Here is a 17,441-nt window from a genome sequence, read left to right on the forward strand (position 1 = left end):
TACGCTGAACTCAGACACCATCGTCTGCCCTGTACAAAGGATTCTAGCATTACACGATTTTATAAAATATATTACACGTAATTGACAATACAACAAACACGTTTGCCTAACAAAGAACCCTTGAATTATTTAGAGTGACAATTCAGAGCACTAGCGAAATATATTAATTCTTGTGGGATAGCAGATTTAAATATATTCTGACAGAAAAAATTTAACCAGGATCCTCTAGAGCGACATTTTGGAATTAGAAAAGATTATCTTATGATGATTACCATAGACTTTCTACATCTGAACATTTTTCAATCTATGTGCCGGTTAAAAAATGTGCTATATTAAAGTGCTAATTGTGAACTCCTAATTGAATCCAAGCACCTAGCTTCTACTTCATTAAATATGCATGTTTAATTATTAATTATTTTATTTTTAATAATAGCACTTTAGTCGTAATTAACGTAAAAGTTATTTCGGTAACAAAAGTACAGTATAATTCTACTTTGCATCTAGGCTAGAGCTTAATCTGGTTTACAATTTTATTACATTTGTTTATTACGTTTCCACATCATAAGAGATTTCTAATCGAGCATATGAGAAAGTAACAGATCTCATGGAAAAGTCATTAATTTAATATTCTCCAATAAGTAGCATACAACTACTTAATACAGTGCTACCAAACTGTTTTAATTTTACAAAACACAAAATAACTTAGGTATTTCAAAAGATGAAAACTTACATTAGCATAGACTATAATATCGAAGCTTAATTCATGAGTCTTATTGCACATAATATTTTTTGTTCCCCTGAATTACGTATAAACCAGATACAACTGCATCTAATGACTAAATAGTAGATAAAAACTATTGGTGAAAATAAAGTGTCTCCTTTATTATATTACATTCTTTCTTATGTATAAAAACTATGATTTCATGTCAATGCGTATTTTATAATGCCATAAAAATGTTCAGTTTTGCGATGCTGTGCTTTTTTTGCATATTTCTGGCTGAAGCCGGCACAATGTTCCATTTTTCGGTTAATTATTATATTTACTATTCAGGGTTGTGTTATATAACTCACAATTTGTTAATGTAGTAATATTAGATTTCTAAAGGAGAAAAATATTGTAACTAAGTACTCTACAATACATTCTTATCTCATGGGTTATTTTTAAAAACCTTTTGCATTCACTTGAATAGCGATTCTGAAACTGGGCACGGAAAACAGGGCTAGCGCCACTTGGCGATGAACCACTGAACTAGAGGAAATAACGTCACTTTCTCTTCTATCCACTCTGACTTAAGTATAATTTGAACAATTATCTAAAGTATTAGAGGATGTCATGAATAGAGACTTCTTACATATTTTGAAGAAAATAATTTGCTTCATGAGCAATACTTTGGTTTTAGGCAGATTTAGACATGGTAAATCAATTGACTTAATGGTAATTTTATAGGTTTTCAATACTGGTATCCTTGAATTAAAACAGAATTCGCTGACTTGTTTATGAGATTTGTGTAAGGCATTTGATCGCTTGCTTCATGATATATTGCTGAAGAAATTTAAATTTTATGGTATAAAGGAAACGAGATTTCCTTAATAGAATGTTTGTTATCTTACGAATAGGTAGTAAGTTGTTGAATTTGAGGGGAAAATACCTTCCCAGTATAGGCCTACTCTTAATGTTCAAGTTATTCAAGGCTCAATTTTGTGTCTCTTTCTTTTTATTGTTGATGTCAATGATTTACCAGCTACATTCCATGGAAAATGTTTATCTTAGCAGACGACGCTACCATTTTGAAAGTTGTTAATGGTGATTTTGATATGAGTAGCACACTTCTATGGAAATATATATATATATATATATATTTTTTTTTTTTTTTTATCCAATGCCACCAGGTTGTCTTTTCGACATTTCTGGTCTTCACTCCTGGCCGTGGCTTAGTTGTAACCCACTTCTGAGGTTGGGGCGCCTGGAAGGCGGAGTTACATTACCCCGATGATGTGATAGGGTGATTATGATAATGTGGTGCCAGGAGAGGTTCTCTGGAAATATAGGTTTTATAGGTTTTAGCATTAGGAGTGACATTGAATCTAAAGTGGCTGTAAGGTTACTAGGTTTCTGGATGGATGCTAATATGAAATATATACAAAATTAAAACCTTAATAACAATAACATATTATACAATGCAATATGTTTACCATTTAATAATATTAAATATTTACACAGTACTGTGAAATGTCAAGAATTCATCTACAGAATAGAAAGTGTGAGATATTAAGTAATTTTTTAGTTTTACCTTAAATAATGCAGGGTTCTGGTTATGATTCTTAATGTCTTCAGGAAGACTATTGAAAATTTTTACTGCCATGTAACATACCAGTACTTCCATTTCATAGCATTATAAATATGATATTTATTACATAAGAGGAAATTTATTAAGAAGTATATATAAGGCGTTCAGGGCTAAAGTGAATCAAGTCCATGAGACGTAGTTTTGAGATAATAGGACTTAAAGTTAACTTGCTTTAGTGGATTATCTAATTTGACTAGCAATAATTTTATTGCTTCATTCTCAAATTCTAGATTTATAAAACATAAACAATTGTGATGTTAATTGATGCAATGCTTTGTTGACTTGATCCACTATGGCTCAGAACATCGTGAACAAATAATCTGAGCCAAAAGTGACTGGTGTCACCTACCGGTGAATGCTTGGAATTAAGACTTGATCCATTACTGCTCGGAAAACATCCAACTTCAGATAATCAGAAAATGAATTAAACCCGATTTATGAAAATTTGTGACTTGATTCACTTTAGCTCTGAATGCTTCAACTGTTAAGGTCAGAATCTCTAATTTAAAAAAAAAAAAGGTCTATATGATTCTCTAGCCTTTGTTCCAATTATTACCTATTCTAATTGCTCTTTTTGATAATAAAAAAAGGCTGTATTTTTACTATCTGCTGAATTTCCCCAAAAAATATTATTCCATAGGACATAATGGAATGAAATTAGACAAAATATAATGTCTTTAAGATACTGCTGTTGAGAAACTGTTGTAACGACCTAATTGCGAAGAAATATTTAGAAGTAAAATGTGCTAAAAGTCAAAAGGAGAATAACAATGGCACAGGAAGCTTTTAATAGAAAAAGAGCATCTTCTGTGGATCTCTGGAAGTGAAGTGTTTTGTGTGGAGTGCAGTAGAAACATGTATGGGGGCAGAAACATGGCCATTACGATGAAGTGAAGAGAAGTGAATAGAAGCATTTGAAATGTGGATATGGAGAAGGATGGAGCATGTGAAATGGACAGACAGAGTAAGAAACGAAGCTGTGTTGGAAAGAGTGGATGAAGAAAGAATGATTCTGAAACTGATCAGAAAGAGTAAAAGAAATTGGCTGGGTCACTGGCTGAGAAGAAACTTCCTACTGAAGAATGTACTGGAAGGAATGGTAAATGGGAGGAGTTCGGAGCAGAAGAAGATATCAGATGACAGACGACATTAAGATATATGGATCATATGAAGAGACAAAGAGGAAGGCATAAAATAGGAAGGACTGGAGAATGGTGGGTTTGCAGTGAAAGATTTGCCCTTGGACAGAACATTATGTATGAATGAATGAATATGCCAAAGAGATGTGAATGGAGTTATAAGAACAGAGTTTATTCATGCCAGGTTTCAGAGCATGTATAATGAATGAAACAGGTTCGTTTTCTCTCAAATGTTCAAAACCATAACCTAAAAACCCTAAAAACTGAAATCGATATGGTCTTCCTGCTACCATTCCTAAATATGTGCACGATAGTTATATGTATTATAGATCTCACAAGCAGGGAATACCGATGGAAGGATGTGAATCAAACAATGCAGTAAGGAAAAGCAGGAGACAGGAAAGGTCACAAGATAGCTTGAATGATATCCAAGAGTACAGTCGAAAGAGAAATGACATCGATAGAATCAGTCTTGTATTGTGATGGTTACATTACGACTTTAGTTTGTTCCACTGCATGTGAATACGTGTCTTATATCGCACGGTATTATTATTTCATTTGTAAACATATGTTGTTGCCAAGAAACTAGTTTGATTAATTAAAATGTGTCTCAGTGAAACGTACAGCAGAGTTCGTATAGGTTAGTTTCTGTCAGATGCTTTTCCAATTCACTGTGGGCTAAAGCAAGGGGATGCACTATCACCTTTACTTTTTAACTTTGCTCTAGAATATCCCATTAGGAAAGTCCAGGATAACAGAGAGGGTTTGGAATTGAAAGGGTTACATCAGCTGCTTGTCTATGCGGATGACGTGAATATGATAGGAGAAAATTCACAAACGATTAGGGAAAATACGGGAATTTTACTAGAAGCAAGTAAAGAGGTTTGGAAGTAAATCCCGAAAAGACAAAGTATATGATTATGTCTCATGACGAGATTATTGTACGAAATGGAAATATAAAAATTGGAAATTTATCTTTCGAAGAGGTGGAGAAGTTCAAATATCTTGGAGCAACATTAACAAATATAAATGATACCGGGGGGGGGGGGGGGAATTAAACACAGAATAAATATGGGAAATATCTGTTATTATTCGCTTGAGAAGCTTTTAACATCCAGTCCGTTGTCAAAAAATCTGAAAGTTAGAATTTATAAAACAGTTATATTACCGGTTGTTCTTTATGGTTGTAAAACTTGGACTCTTACTTCGAGAGAGGAACATAGGTTAAGGGTGTTTGAAAATAAGGTGATTAGGAAAATATTTGGGGCTAAGAGGGTTGAAGTTACAGGAGAATGGAGAAAGTTACACAACACAGAACTGCATGCATTGTATTCTTCACTTGACATAATAAGGAACATTAAATCCAGACGTTTGAGATGGGCAGGGCATGTAGCACGTATGGGCGAATCCAGAAATGCATATAGATTGTTAGTTGGGAGGCCGGAGGGAAAAAGATCTTTAGGGAGGCCGAGACATAGATGGGAAGATAATATTAAAATGGATTTGAGGGAGGTGGGATATGATGGTAGAGAATGGATTAATCTTGCTCAGGATAGGGACCAATGGCGGGCTTATGTGAGGGCGGCAATGAACCTCCGGGTTCCTTACAAGCCAGTAAGTAAGTAAGTAAACATATGTTGCACGTTTAATTAGCTTCGAATTTTTCTCTTGCCATGTTCCTTATTTCCACAGCGATGTCCTCATCTGTTCATCAAGAGACAGTACTTCCATCGGCTGGCACCTCTCGCCCCCTTGGGGTGCTTAAATACACACGTCAAAACAGACAGCAATGCCACCATTGCTTTTCGGTAATCGTTCCTTGCGCTAGCTATATCTGAGCATCAGTTTAACAGTAATTCAACTTACCGACTGGTGTGACAAAATTATTTCCAGGAGGACTGGCTGGTTCAGCAGCCAATAATAACAGGATGGCTCCTCCTTGTAGCCTGCTATGGTGTGTACCTACATAATGTCCATTGGGCCACTCTGTTGCCTCAAAACTGCAAAAAGAATTGTACAGAAAGCTACTTTTATGTGTAATCAGTGGTGGTGTTCTAATTTTCCAACAAACAGTTCTTTCGCTAATGACCCAAATTTCATAATTTTAATATGAAATAGGCTATGTTAAGTAAAGTAACAACAAGCAGCTATAAATAAAGAGAAATTGCACAGCAACATGCTATTGAAGAATTATGTGTAGAGTTATTCAAAAACTCACAAATGTTGAGAGAAGAGAAATAGAATATTTGCAACATCAACTAGCTTTGAATATCTGACCACATTGACAAATTGAAACATCTGAAAATGCATCTACACATGCACTTACACCCTCTAACTTTTCACTTTCCGAAACATCAACCACTCTATCATCTATTTTACTTTTTTAAGTGTTATTGCTACCGCTACTACTGAAAAAAAAACCTAATCAAATGTTTTGACGTTTCATTGCACTACAGCACTATACTGATTGCTCTGTGCAAATAAGAGGAAAGAGATTCAAACATAAGATTCAGTATTACCAATACCATATTCTTAATGAAAAAAAAAAAATTATTTCATAAAAATGGAATTAAAAATTGTAGGACAGGAGTAAAAGCAGGAAAATTAAGCACCGTCATTTCCCATAACTATGATCCTGGAACACAACTATGGTCCATGATACAACTATTCAAAGAACATTGTAGAAGTAGATAGCTGCAGTGATTTGACTTCAAACTACAGTATAGAAAAATATATAGATAAATGAGGTACTATGTTATGAAATACAAAATCTGAATGGACCATAGTTGTGTTCCAGTTATGAGAAATGACAGTATCTTATTTATGTACTTAATAGTGTACAGGGTCTTTCATAAGTAACGAGTCTATTGAAAAATTAATTATTTTGGATAATTTTTTTTAAATGATATTCATCCTCACGAGAAAAAACCCTTCCCCATGCCATACAGTCGATGTGGAAACAAACACACCCTCCCCTTGCTGCAAGAGCTACTAAATGAAAGAATGGTTAGTGTTTTAAACCTTGATTAAAACAAATAAATGTAAAACCAGTTTCAATTGTTCACAAATTATGGTGTACAATTTTCAAACTACCTTCCGTTCGCTGAATGCACAAATGTAAGCGACATATCAACTCTTCATGGACTCTGGTGAGCATGTCATGCGTAACCATTTGTATCGTGTGTTCAATTCGTTCCACTAATTCAAGAATGGTGCGTGGCTTAGTCGCATAGATAGATCCTTGAGGAATCCCCAGAAAAAAAAAGTCCAAGGCAGTTAAATCAGGTGATCGCGGAGGCCAACAGATTGAGCTTGTTTGGCTGATCCACCTGCCTGGAAACACTTCGTCTACAGAGTAAACGCTTAATTTGAGCGATAATGTTTCTAAGTTCAAACCAGGCAGCAATTTTTCTCATCTGCAATAACATTAAGTGGCTGAGTGGCGTTCTATCATTCCAGTCTATCACAACAATGTATATAGGCAGGGCTGTGTGCCATTATCCTGGGCATATAGAAGGCCATGCTCCAGGTCATTTTAAGTTGGCATCAAATGCACTTTACACAAGGATAAGTAGCTTCCTCTGGTGGCAGGGGGAGGGGGTGTTTGTTTTCAAATCGACTGTACGGCATGGGAAGGGTTCTTTCTCGTCAGGATGAACATCATTTCAAAAAATTATCCAAAACAGTTAATTTTTCAATAGACTCGTTACTTATGAAAGACTCTGTATTTTGTAGTAGAAAGTCTATATATTTTTTAAGTTATATTTTTGATAAGAGGAAGAACGCACTAACATGCATATTGTTGAGTGTTTAACTTTGGTATAATCTTTTATAGAAACAGACCAATTTCTGCATTTTGTTATGTGTTATCTGTCGCAAGGTGATTCACATAAAGGAAAAAAAACACACACACAAAACACGCACACAAAAAAACACGCACAAAAAAACACACGCGCGCACACAAACACACACAAAACACAACACGCACGCACGCACGCACGCACGCGCGCGCGCGCACACACACACACACACACACACACACACACACACACACACACACCCCCCCCCATCAGGTGTATAATAATAGGTTGTCTTGTATATTTTGTGATGATCACCATGAACTGCCAAGCTTGTAAGCATGTGTCGTAGATCTTAATTTGGTTGTGTCCATTCTCTATCCATCATATCACCTGTGCAGTAGAAGTCTGGCCATATCTCTTCTCTTTTTAGGTGACTTTCTAGTAGATGGTCTGATGAATTGGCGGTAGCAGGCAGTGAGAGTCGCATCCTGAGGTATTCAAGTAGAAAAGTTTCCTTTGCCAGTTCATAAATCAGCCAGGAAAGTGTAGCCTACATTTCGAGATACCAAGGGCACGGTTCTTGAAACATGCTTTCACTTCCTCTAGGTCTTTGAGAATTAGTTTATACTGTACCAATTAATTCTAGTCTGTAACTGATTATCAGTATAGGGATAATTTTGCAGTGGTGGTGTCCAATGTGGGCATGTGATGGTCTTTATTTCAAACATTGCTTTTGTTGCTACTGCAGTTCTATCCTGTATAAGAATGCAGTATGACGTTGTTGGTTGTAGGGTGATTCCTATGTACTTGAAGGAGTTGACAATCTCAAGTGGTTGATACTAGCACATTATTGAGTCCTCTTTTGCAAGTCGGCCTCCTTTTCTAAAGACCATCTGGACTGTCTTTCTTTCATTAATGCATAAATGATTTTTGTCTGCCCATTCTGTCAAAGCATTCAAGGCTCTTTAAAGATCTTGTTTATGTGGCAGTACAAGATCCATATCATCTGTATACATAAGCAAAGTTGTTTTCTCCAAATTTCGCTAAATTATGTTTTTGAACACTACATTTCATTGTTCTATAAGCGCTAATAGCATTGAAACAGAAGGGATAGAGGACTGTCAATGTAATCGCAGATGGGCTTCAAGGTCGCAGACATAATTATCATATTCCTGTTCTAATTGAAATAACAATATAATAATATGATCACTTCGAGCTGTATTGTCTTTATTTTTGCATTATGTTTACTGCAATATTAAAAGCTGGGAAATTTCTTGTTGAATTAATGATCTTCCTTTCTGTAAAGAAGCTTACATTTTCACTTAAAAAATTAACTAGTTCTATGAACAACGACAAATTTAACAAGCAGTTGAGGCAAACCAGCTGAATGACATAAATGTGTGTCATCCATCTTGTAACCCTTAAAATAAAATACAATTCATAAGTACAGCAGGGCCCACAACAATGTGACCTAAAGGGACCAAAGTTGAAATTATGCTTCCGAATTGCTAACTTTACTTTTCTCACTTTCTATTTACGGTCTTCAACATGGTTTTTTTTTTTTTTTAACCTTCCAGTGGTTGCATACAGACTGTCACTCCACTGAGAACTATTCATATGGTTTTCCCGCGTGCCTGTCATCCCAGTTCCTTCCCAATTTTCATAGCTTTCAACAAAAGACTTCTCGTTATTGCCACAAATTTTAAGCTCTGAACTCGCATTTGTTATTAGTTATTAACAGTTGAACAATGAACTATTGAAGAAATTTATAAATATAGTTTACTAACTTACTACCACAGAAATCAAATAAAACATAAATCTAATAAACATGAATATCATACTCGAATACAAAAGTCTACTTTCCTATTAAATGAGCCTAAATGTCATACAAGTGCAGCACTTAAACATGGTGCTAGTTTCGACCCAAGACTTTATAATAAAATTACATATTATTTTCCAAATTTGAAATATTTTAAAATTGAACCTTTTAAAAAAGAAATTTATAAAATTACTCATGATATACTCGTATAATATTAACAAATGTGTGTATTTTTTACCTTTGTATTTCTGTCGACTATATTCATGTTTTTATTGAATATCATTGGCTTCTGTCTAATTATTAATTTATATTAAATGTGTTTTTTTCTCTCTTTTTCTCTTTCGTCGTCTTTTTTTTTTTTTTTTTTTGCTCTTGTTTGTTATTTATTGGTTTGAATTAAGTTAATTAGGCCAACTGTATTCAGTAAACTGTCTTTGTAAATTTTATGTTATATTATTGGCTAAAACCACACCGTACACGAGCCTGGGTCTTACGGTAGTGGCTAGAAACATTTTTGTTTTATAATTTTAATTTGTATTCACGTTGTCTACTAGCTAGCTAAATAAAGTAAAGAGTCCGCAGCGATCTGTAATGTCAGTTAAAACTGCAGCAGTTACTATTGTTACAATAAGTCCTAGCTAATGAGTATGTTAGTAGGTATGCTTGTAATTCTATTGGATAATCTAATCTAATCTAATCTAATCTAATCTAATACAATACAATACAATACAATACAATACATTATATACATATTTATATTATGACTCCCATGTGTTGCTGAGACAAAGACGAAACTCGAGATGCATGTAAAAATGTTTTGGCTACATGGATGCGAGCAATATCATACAAAGCATCTCACCTCTTATCGTCCACATAGTTAGACTCTAAGTTGATTTCGCACATCATTTTTTTAAAGATACGGTATATATTTTCCACAAAAATGTTTATCCATAACTTCTTTATGATTGTAAATAAATTTAAACGGTCCTTTTATTTGCTTGCGGAGTACCAGTCCACAGTGGCTATAGTGAGGGTCACGTACGAGTAATCCTAAAAGACTAATTTGGCCGTCTCTTCAGTGTTGCCAACTAATACTAGATATCACCAAAAGAGGATAAAATCACACAATACCATGTACTATAATAATAATAATAATATTAATAATAATAATAATAATAATAATAATAATAATAATAATAATAATAATAATAATATAGTATTAACAATAATGATGTCTTGCTTATTTAGCCTACCACATCCCATCTTTACATCTTACAATGGAATGCTGGCGGTATAACATCAGCCAAGAAGACTGAACTAGCCAATATACTCTCAGATAATAATATAGATATCTTCCTTATTCGAGAAGCAAACCTTAATGCTGACCAATTAAAATATTTTAATTTTAAAGGTTTTAATATGAAACTGTTACCCAAAGATAGACAGATCAGCAGTGGAATTCTCGCAGGTACATCAAAGAAATTAATTACAAATTTTCAAATCTTAAAAGAAATGGATAATCAAGACAAATTAGAACTAATAAAAATTGAAGTATGGAAAAATCAACAATATTTCAAAATCTACAGTGCCTATAACCCACCTAATAATCCCCTTGATATAACTTTGTTTGATATACAACCTAAAACTATCATAATTGGTGACTTTAACGCCCACTCCTAACTTTGGGGCTACGATAATGTAAACCAACCTGGAAAAATGATCATGGACCTCCTAAATACTACAACCGCAGAACTTGTCTACAGAAAAGAAGATCCCCCTACTTTCATTCATTATTCTGGTTCTGGTACAAATCCAGACTTATTACTAGTAACATCAGATATCCATCACGAAACCAAGAAAAAAATAATTGAAGACCCTGGATCTGGCCATAGAGTCATCATTGCTTCTATCCATCTCCACCAAAACCAAAAAAAAGAACCCTACAATAACAAAACAACATGGAATTTTAAGAAAGCGAATTGGAAACTATTTACAACAGAACTCGAACATCTCAAGGTCAACACACCACTAATGGAAAATACAAACTCAGATAGATTGAACAAATATTTCTGTGAATCTCTTCTTAAAATTGCAAAAAAGCACATTCCACGAGGCAAACCAAAAAAATACACCCCATTCTGGACAGAAAACCTGAATTTATTGAAACAAGATAGAGATAAAGCAAGAACCAAAGCAGAACAAAGCAAAACACCAGAAGATATACTCAAGATTGGAGGAAGAAGACTGCCATTCTTAAAAAAGCAATCATAACAGCAAAAAAGAAATGTTTCAATAAATTTATTGAAAATATTAATTACAGAACCGATAGCACTAAAACATATAACTTTCTGAAGAATATTTCCAATACACAGGAAAATACTAGCCAACCTATTATTCATAATAACAAAACACTAACAGATAGTAGAGATATAGCAAACGCATTTAATAAACACTACTCAAACTCTCACAGATTACATCCCAATACCAAAAAAACTGACAAATTTATCAAAAGAGAATTACATAAAAATAATAAAAACAATATTACTAGTACAAAACCTGAAATATTTCATCAAAATTTTACTTCCTAAGAATTAACTCTAGCTTTACAAAATTTTAAAACATAGAAATCTCCTGGCCCCGATAACATTCATTCCGAATTTTTGAAACATCTGGGGGAAAAAGCCAAGTCTGTACTTTTATCCATTTTCAATTTATCATGGAACACCTCAATTCCTGCAGCTTGGAAAAAAGCAATCATTGTACCAATTCACAAAAAAGGGAAACCTGCTCATGATGTTAATAGTTATCGACCAATAGCACTATTAAGCATGATAGCAAAAACCATGGAGTCCATGATCTCCAACAGATTAACTTGGTATTTAGAATCCCAAAATCTTTTATCACCAAGACAAGGCCGGCTTTCGACAACTACACTCTACCAATGAACAAGTCATATGCCTCGGCCAAGAAATAAAAGACAGTTTTAACAAGAAAGAAGATACCTTAGAAATATTTATTGACTTTCAGCTAGCATATGACTCTGTTTGGAGAAATAAATTATTACTAAAACTCCAGAAATTAGGTATCTCCAGCAATATGTTCAGATGGATATCAGAATTCCTTAGTCAACGATTCATTGCCACTAAATTCAATAACTCACTTTCTAGTTACAAACAAACATATCGAGGTCTACCTCAGGGCGCTGTCCTCAGCACAACTTTATTCAATATTTATATAAATGACTTACCCTCCCTATTAGAGGAATCAAACATGAAAACAGCACTATTTGCAGATGATATAGTTTTGTGGACTTCCGGATCTTACAGACATAGAGACAAAATTCAAAATTCTGCTTTTAAAGCTCTAAATCAACTACATGAATGGAATACATCAAATTTGATGACACTCAATTTAAGCAAAAGTAACTACCAAATATTTTCACTTGGTAAAAAAGAAAGAGAATTCAATATCCAATACAATGGCCAACACCTTCCTAGGACTTATGAATCCAAATATCTTGGAGTTATTTTCGATAGTAAGTTAACATGGAGCAACCATTTGAAATACATTTCTGAAAAAGCTCGTAAAAGATTCTCCCTTCTAAAAAGACTAGCAGGAAAGAAATGGGGATGCTCTAGGAATACTTTGAAACACTACATACAAAATGTTTATATAGCCAGTGCTGACATACTGCGGAGAAATTTTAATTACTTCACCTTTCATAAACGAAATGGAATATGTTCAAAACCAAGCTCTCAGACTCATTACTGGTGGAATCAAAACAACTCCAATAGATTCTATGAGATTCCTCACCAATATTAACAGCATCAAAATGACAATAGAAGAAAAAGCACTGATTCAATATGAAAAACTTATCAGATTACCAGGAAACAATTGGCATTCATACAGTCCTCTCTGTAGATTGAAAACTCAAAAAAGTTTCATATCCATTGTTCAAGAATTAAAACAGAAAATCAATATCCCGAATTTAAAAGAAAACCTACAAATTAAACCAAACCCTTTAACTCTATTAAATATGGAATATAATCTAAATTTAACAGAAGAAATACTGTAATCAGAAGTAAACACTGAAATACTAAAACAATTGTCTTTAGAGACAATTAATATTAGATACCCTTCACAAAACTGGCTTCATTTATACACTGACGGATCCTTGATTTCCAGAGAACAAGGTGCTGGTGCAGGTGTTACGTGCTGTCTCTTCTCACTTTATAGATCTCTTGGGTATGGAACAACAAGTTTTGATGGAGAAATCATTGCAATAAATGAAAGTTTCAGGAATCTTTTATGCCACATCAGTAAATTTAAAAATGCAGTTATATTGTCAGACTCCAAAGCAGCTATTCTATCAATAGTCTCTAAACACACATCTTCATCTCAAACAGCAGAAATAACTAAAATGCTCTCTCAATTAATATCACTCAATAAAAGAATTGTATTCCAATGGATATCATCCCATTGTGGAATCCTGGGGAACGAGAATGTGGATGCTTTAGCAAAGAAGGGCAGCACTGCTACTTACAGACCTGTAACTAAATCTACGTATTACTCTGTGAAAAGATTTATTAAATCTACATACTTAGACTTCAACAAACAAAATTTGATAACACAATCCCAAGGGAAAAAATGGAACTCTCTGCATCAAAATCCAGAGTTAATTCCTGATTTACCACGAAAATCGTCTGTAGCTGCATTTAGATTGGCAACAGGCCATGATTGTTTGGCCAAACACCTGCATAGAATTGCAATATATCAGTCCCCTAACTGTCCATTGTGCAACTCAAACCAAGAAATGGATTCGGAACACCTCAAAATCTGTGCTTCAGTGGCTGGTCATGATAATATCTTTGAAAAATATTGGAGTGCAAGAGGTCAAATGACTTTATTGTCAAACGCCTGGCATTAGAAAACAACAACATCTCATCTTTATGTTGTGGAGGTGTTTTCTAACAGGTTCAATAATTTGTGAAAGAGTAGGCCTATATTTTTCTTCTGGACCTCTCGCACATTATGTTAGTAGTTAGTAGATTAGTGTATGATGTAATATTAAAATGTATTTTATCTGACAACATGAAATTCATTGCTTTGATTAAACAGTTTACGAACCACGAGACCTAACCTAAAAATGTATTTTGTTTGATCACGTGAAATGAATAGTATGAATTCCGAAAACGAATGCCACTTTGAAATGTATGCTTTAGAATGTTTACTCCATTACTGTAATAAAAATCTAAACACGAAAGAAATTAATTAAAATGTGAAATGATATTTCTATCGATTACTCAAGGGCATGTATCACACGAAATATGTTATATTTATTTATACTTAGCCTAGCTGACTATAATCTTGAAATTGTAACCACAACACAAAGCAACACATACAATAACTATTATGTATTAATATTAATACTGATATTAATTAATTAATTATTAGTAATGGGCTCAGAAATCTAGAACAATTAGAATTTTCAGAATTTAAACTACTGACAACTTGTGTCACTGCTGCCAACATAACAGTTATAAAATCACTATCAGTTGCAGTATTTCTCAGTACCGAATTTCGAAATGAAGTTGGCAAAAGAAAATTCAACCTGAAAACTAAAAAAAATCACCATAATCCACTAGCTTATGTAGTAATGGGGGAAAAATGGTTAGGTTTCACCCTTAGCGTATTAAGTAAGCTGACCCGGACTATACTATGTGGCAGTAACTTACAGTGATTACTGTAGAGTTAAAGTGAGGGGTTGATCAGTCCTCTACACAACGTCTATATTTTCCTTATTGGTCATTCGAGCTTTATGGTTTCGAAAACTGAATTTAGAAAAATACTCAATTATGAAAGACTGAATTGACAGAAGTATCATTCTTAAGCGTAGTAATAAACTACAAATACTGGACAAGGAAAGAATGTAGGTTTAGATACAACAACCACAAATCCAAGTAAGAACTAATGATGATACTTTCCATTTCGAGCTCAATGTCAATTTTTATCTTTAGTAGGTATCTCATCATTTAATTCTCACAATTTCTGAACTTAAACTTCTATTAAATCCACGATCTTTTTTTCATTTTCTTTCAACATTCACGTTAGTGTGTGCTTAATCACAGTCTGAAAACACTAAAGTAAATTAAAACTGAAATTCAACTGAAAACATTAAACATTTTAATACGTATCTTCAGAGTTGATTTTCATTACTTACTTAGTACATCACTCTGTGATTGTTTTTTTTTATTCGGGAAATGAGTTAAGAAAAAAAAAGAATGAAAGAATTGGGCTGGCTTGAATAATTGCAACTGTGCTGTATCTCAACATTCTACTTGGAATACAACTGTTTTAATAACTAGGTACAGTAAAATCCCTCATATCCGGCACCCAAATAACTGGCAATACAAAACAATGGCACTTTTGGCTAGGTCAAAAAGAAAAAGTCATTCATGTGAAAGAGAAGAATCTGACGAAGATGTGAGTGGTTCTCGTAGATCGCACATGCTGCATATCGTGTTTACTCTTTACACTGTTCACGTGTGAAAACATAGACAAAAAAGCCCGTTATGTCCCTGGAGTACAGGGTAGCATCGGTATCTGTCACTTGGACCTTGCAAACAATGCACGAAGACAATATCTTTCAATCTAAAACTTGAACTTGCCCATTTCGAAGGGGTATTGAATGAGTCTAAGTACGAAAGTGTGAAATTCTCTGTTCCTACAGTGCGTAAAAGTTTAATTTGAGTGATGGATAGTATCATGGTTATTACCGCTAAGTGCTGCTGCTGCACAATGGATTCCGGGAAATGCAAGCAAAATATTCTTATGCTCAAATCATCGAGTGCTACTTCATAGCTGCGATGTTGGCTACACTGCTCTTCACGTCACATGACTCACATGACAGCCACTTAAAATTGTCATAAGGTTACGAAAACTTTTAGTATTCTTACGCTATTTTGTATTACTGTATTACAATAATTATTAACTGATGAATGTACTGTACATTACCTTATTCAGTACTAAAAATAAACATTGTATGTATTTCAAAACTATTTTTAATTATCTATATGAAAATTACTCAATTTCAACATGGAAAAAAAATGTTTGTGCAGTAAAGTGCGTCTTTACATAATCTATAAAAGTATTTTCGAATTATCCCGAAAAATCAGTTATCTGGCACGGCTTTGTCCCACAATTTCCGGATGTGGTATTTAAATGAAGTGAATTATTTTATCAAAATTAATGTGTTAGAGAACATCAGAATTCAGGAGGGTCTATACAGACTACATCACAGACCACATTTGGAGGCATCAGAATGTGGGTATCTATGTTTCAACAGTGGTAACAAATGATACTCACACATAGTGGGAATCTTGTTCTGCAGCTATTTGCATTATGTGATAAAAAGTCGAATTCTTCTCAGCTGTCACACTGATGGTGAAATTCTCTGTCACGTTTGTTCCAACCCATAACGTATATGTCACAGTTGCAAGGTCATCTCCTTTAGGATTTTATCGAGCAGTCGTGCCTTCCACTGTCAAATTTGAATCCGCACTTGCCACAGCAGTAGGAGGAAGTGTTGTTGCTGTAGACGGCTGGAGTTTAGCTACTGGAAGAGCAAAGATTTATCAAATATGAGTGTTGTTTTGACTTTCCCTGAGTTTAACATTTTGGTTATATGTACAGTTTTCTTTCTACATTACATATAATACTTATAATATACCTAAAAAGTTATAAACATAAAATATGCAGACTAATAAAGGAAGAGAAATTAATAAAGTATAGAATAATAAATAAATACCACTCCGAAGATGGCCAGGTTGATAACCTCAACCTGTCCACAATTTTGTGTTGGCGGAACTATTAATATATGAATAATATTCTAATTCCTAGATGAAAATTTTCTGACAGGACTAGGGAATGTCTCAGAACAAATGAAGACTATAATTTTATAGTGAAAATAACGAATAAAATGATATGCATATCTTTAAAGTCATTTTTGACATTTCATTTTGTCCTTGGAACAAAAGACAAATCGTGTTTCTAGAGATAATTGCCGCTGTCTAACCTATACAACAGAGTATAGTAAAATATACCATCGTGATGCACTTGGGGAGATATGATAGGTAGCGAAATGTGGTTGCAAATACCAGCTATAACGGCTGGGGGGGGATCATCGTGCTAACCACATGATACCGCCATTCTGGTTGGATGATCGTCCACTTGTGCTTCGGCATGTGGGCGTGAGGCCAGCAGCCAGCTGGTCGGTCTAGGCCCTTCACGGGCTGTAGTGCCATGGACTATTATTATAGTAATATATAATGATTAC

The 17,441-nt window shown here is 34.1% G+C and overlaps 1 protein-coding gene across 5 annotated transcripts in view; it reads right to left on the bottom strand.

Moving 5' to 3' along the window:
• LOC138710199 (DNA polymerase alpha catalytic subunit-like) overlaps positions 1–17,441 on the bottom strand; it is a 558,528-nt gene that overhangs the window by 478,682 nt on the left and 62,405 nt on the right. For 4 of the 5 annotated variants that reach the window (XM_069840844.1, XM_069840846.1, XM_069840845.1 and 1 more), the window contains exons 11-12: positions 16,472–16,721; positions 5,354–5,487 (exon numbers count right to left, since the gene is read on the bottom strand). The gene's annotated coding sequence lies outside the window, so the exon portion shown is untranslated. The remainder of the gene's footprint in view (positions 1–5,353; positions 5,488–16,471; positions 16,722–17,441) is intronic. The other variant, XM_069840847.1, reaches the window with a different exon arrangement.

This window comes from Periplaneta americana, chromosome 12 (genome assembly GCF_040183065.1).
Source record: "Periplaneta americana isolate PAMFEO1 chromosome 12, P.americana_PAMFEO1_priV1, whole genome shotgun sequence".
Lineage (NCBI taxonomy): Eukaryota > Metazoa > Arthropoda > Insecta > Blattodea > Blattidae > Periplaneta > Periplaneta americana.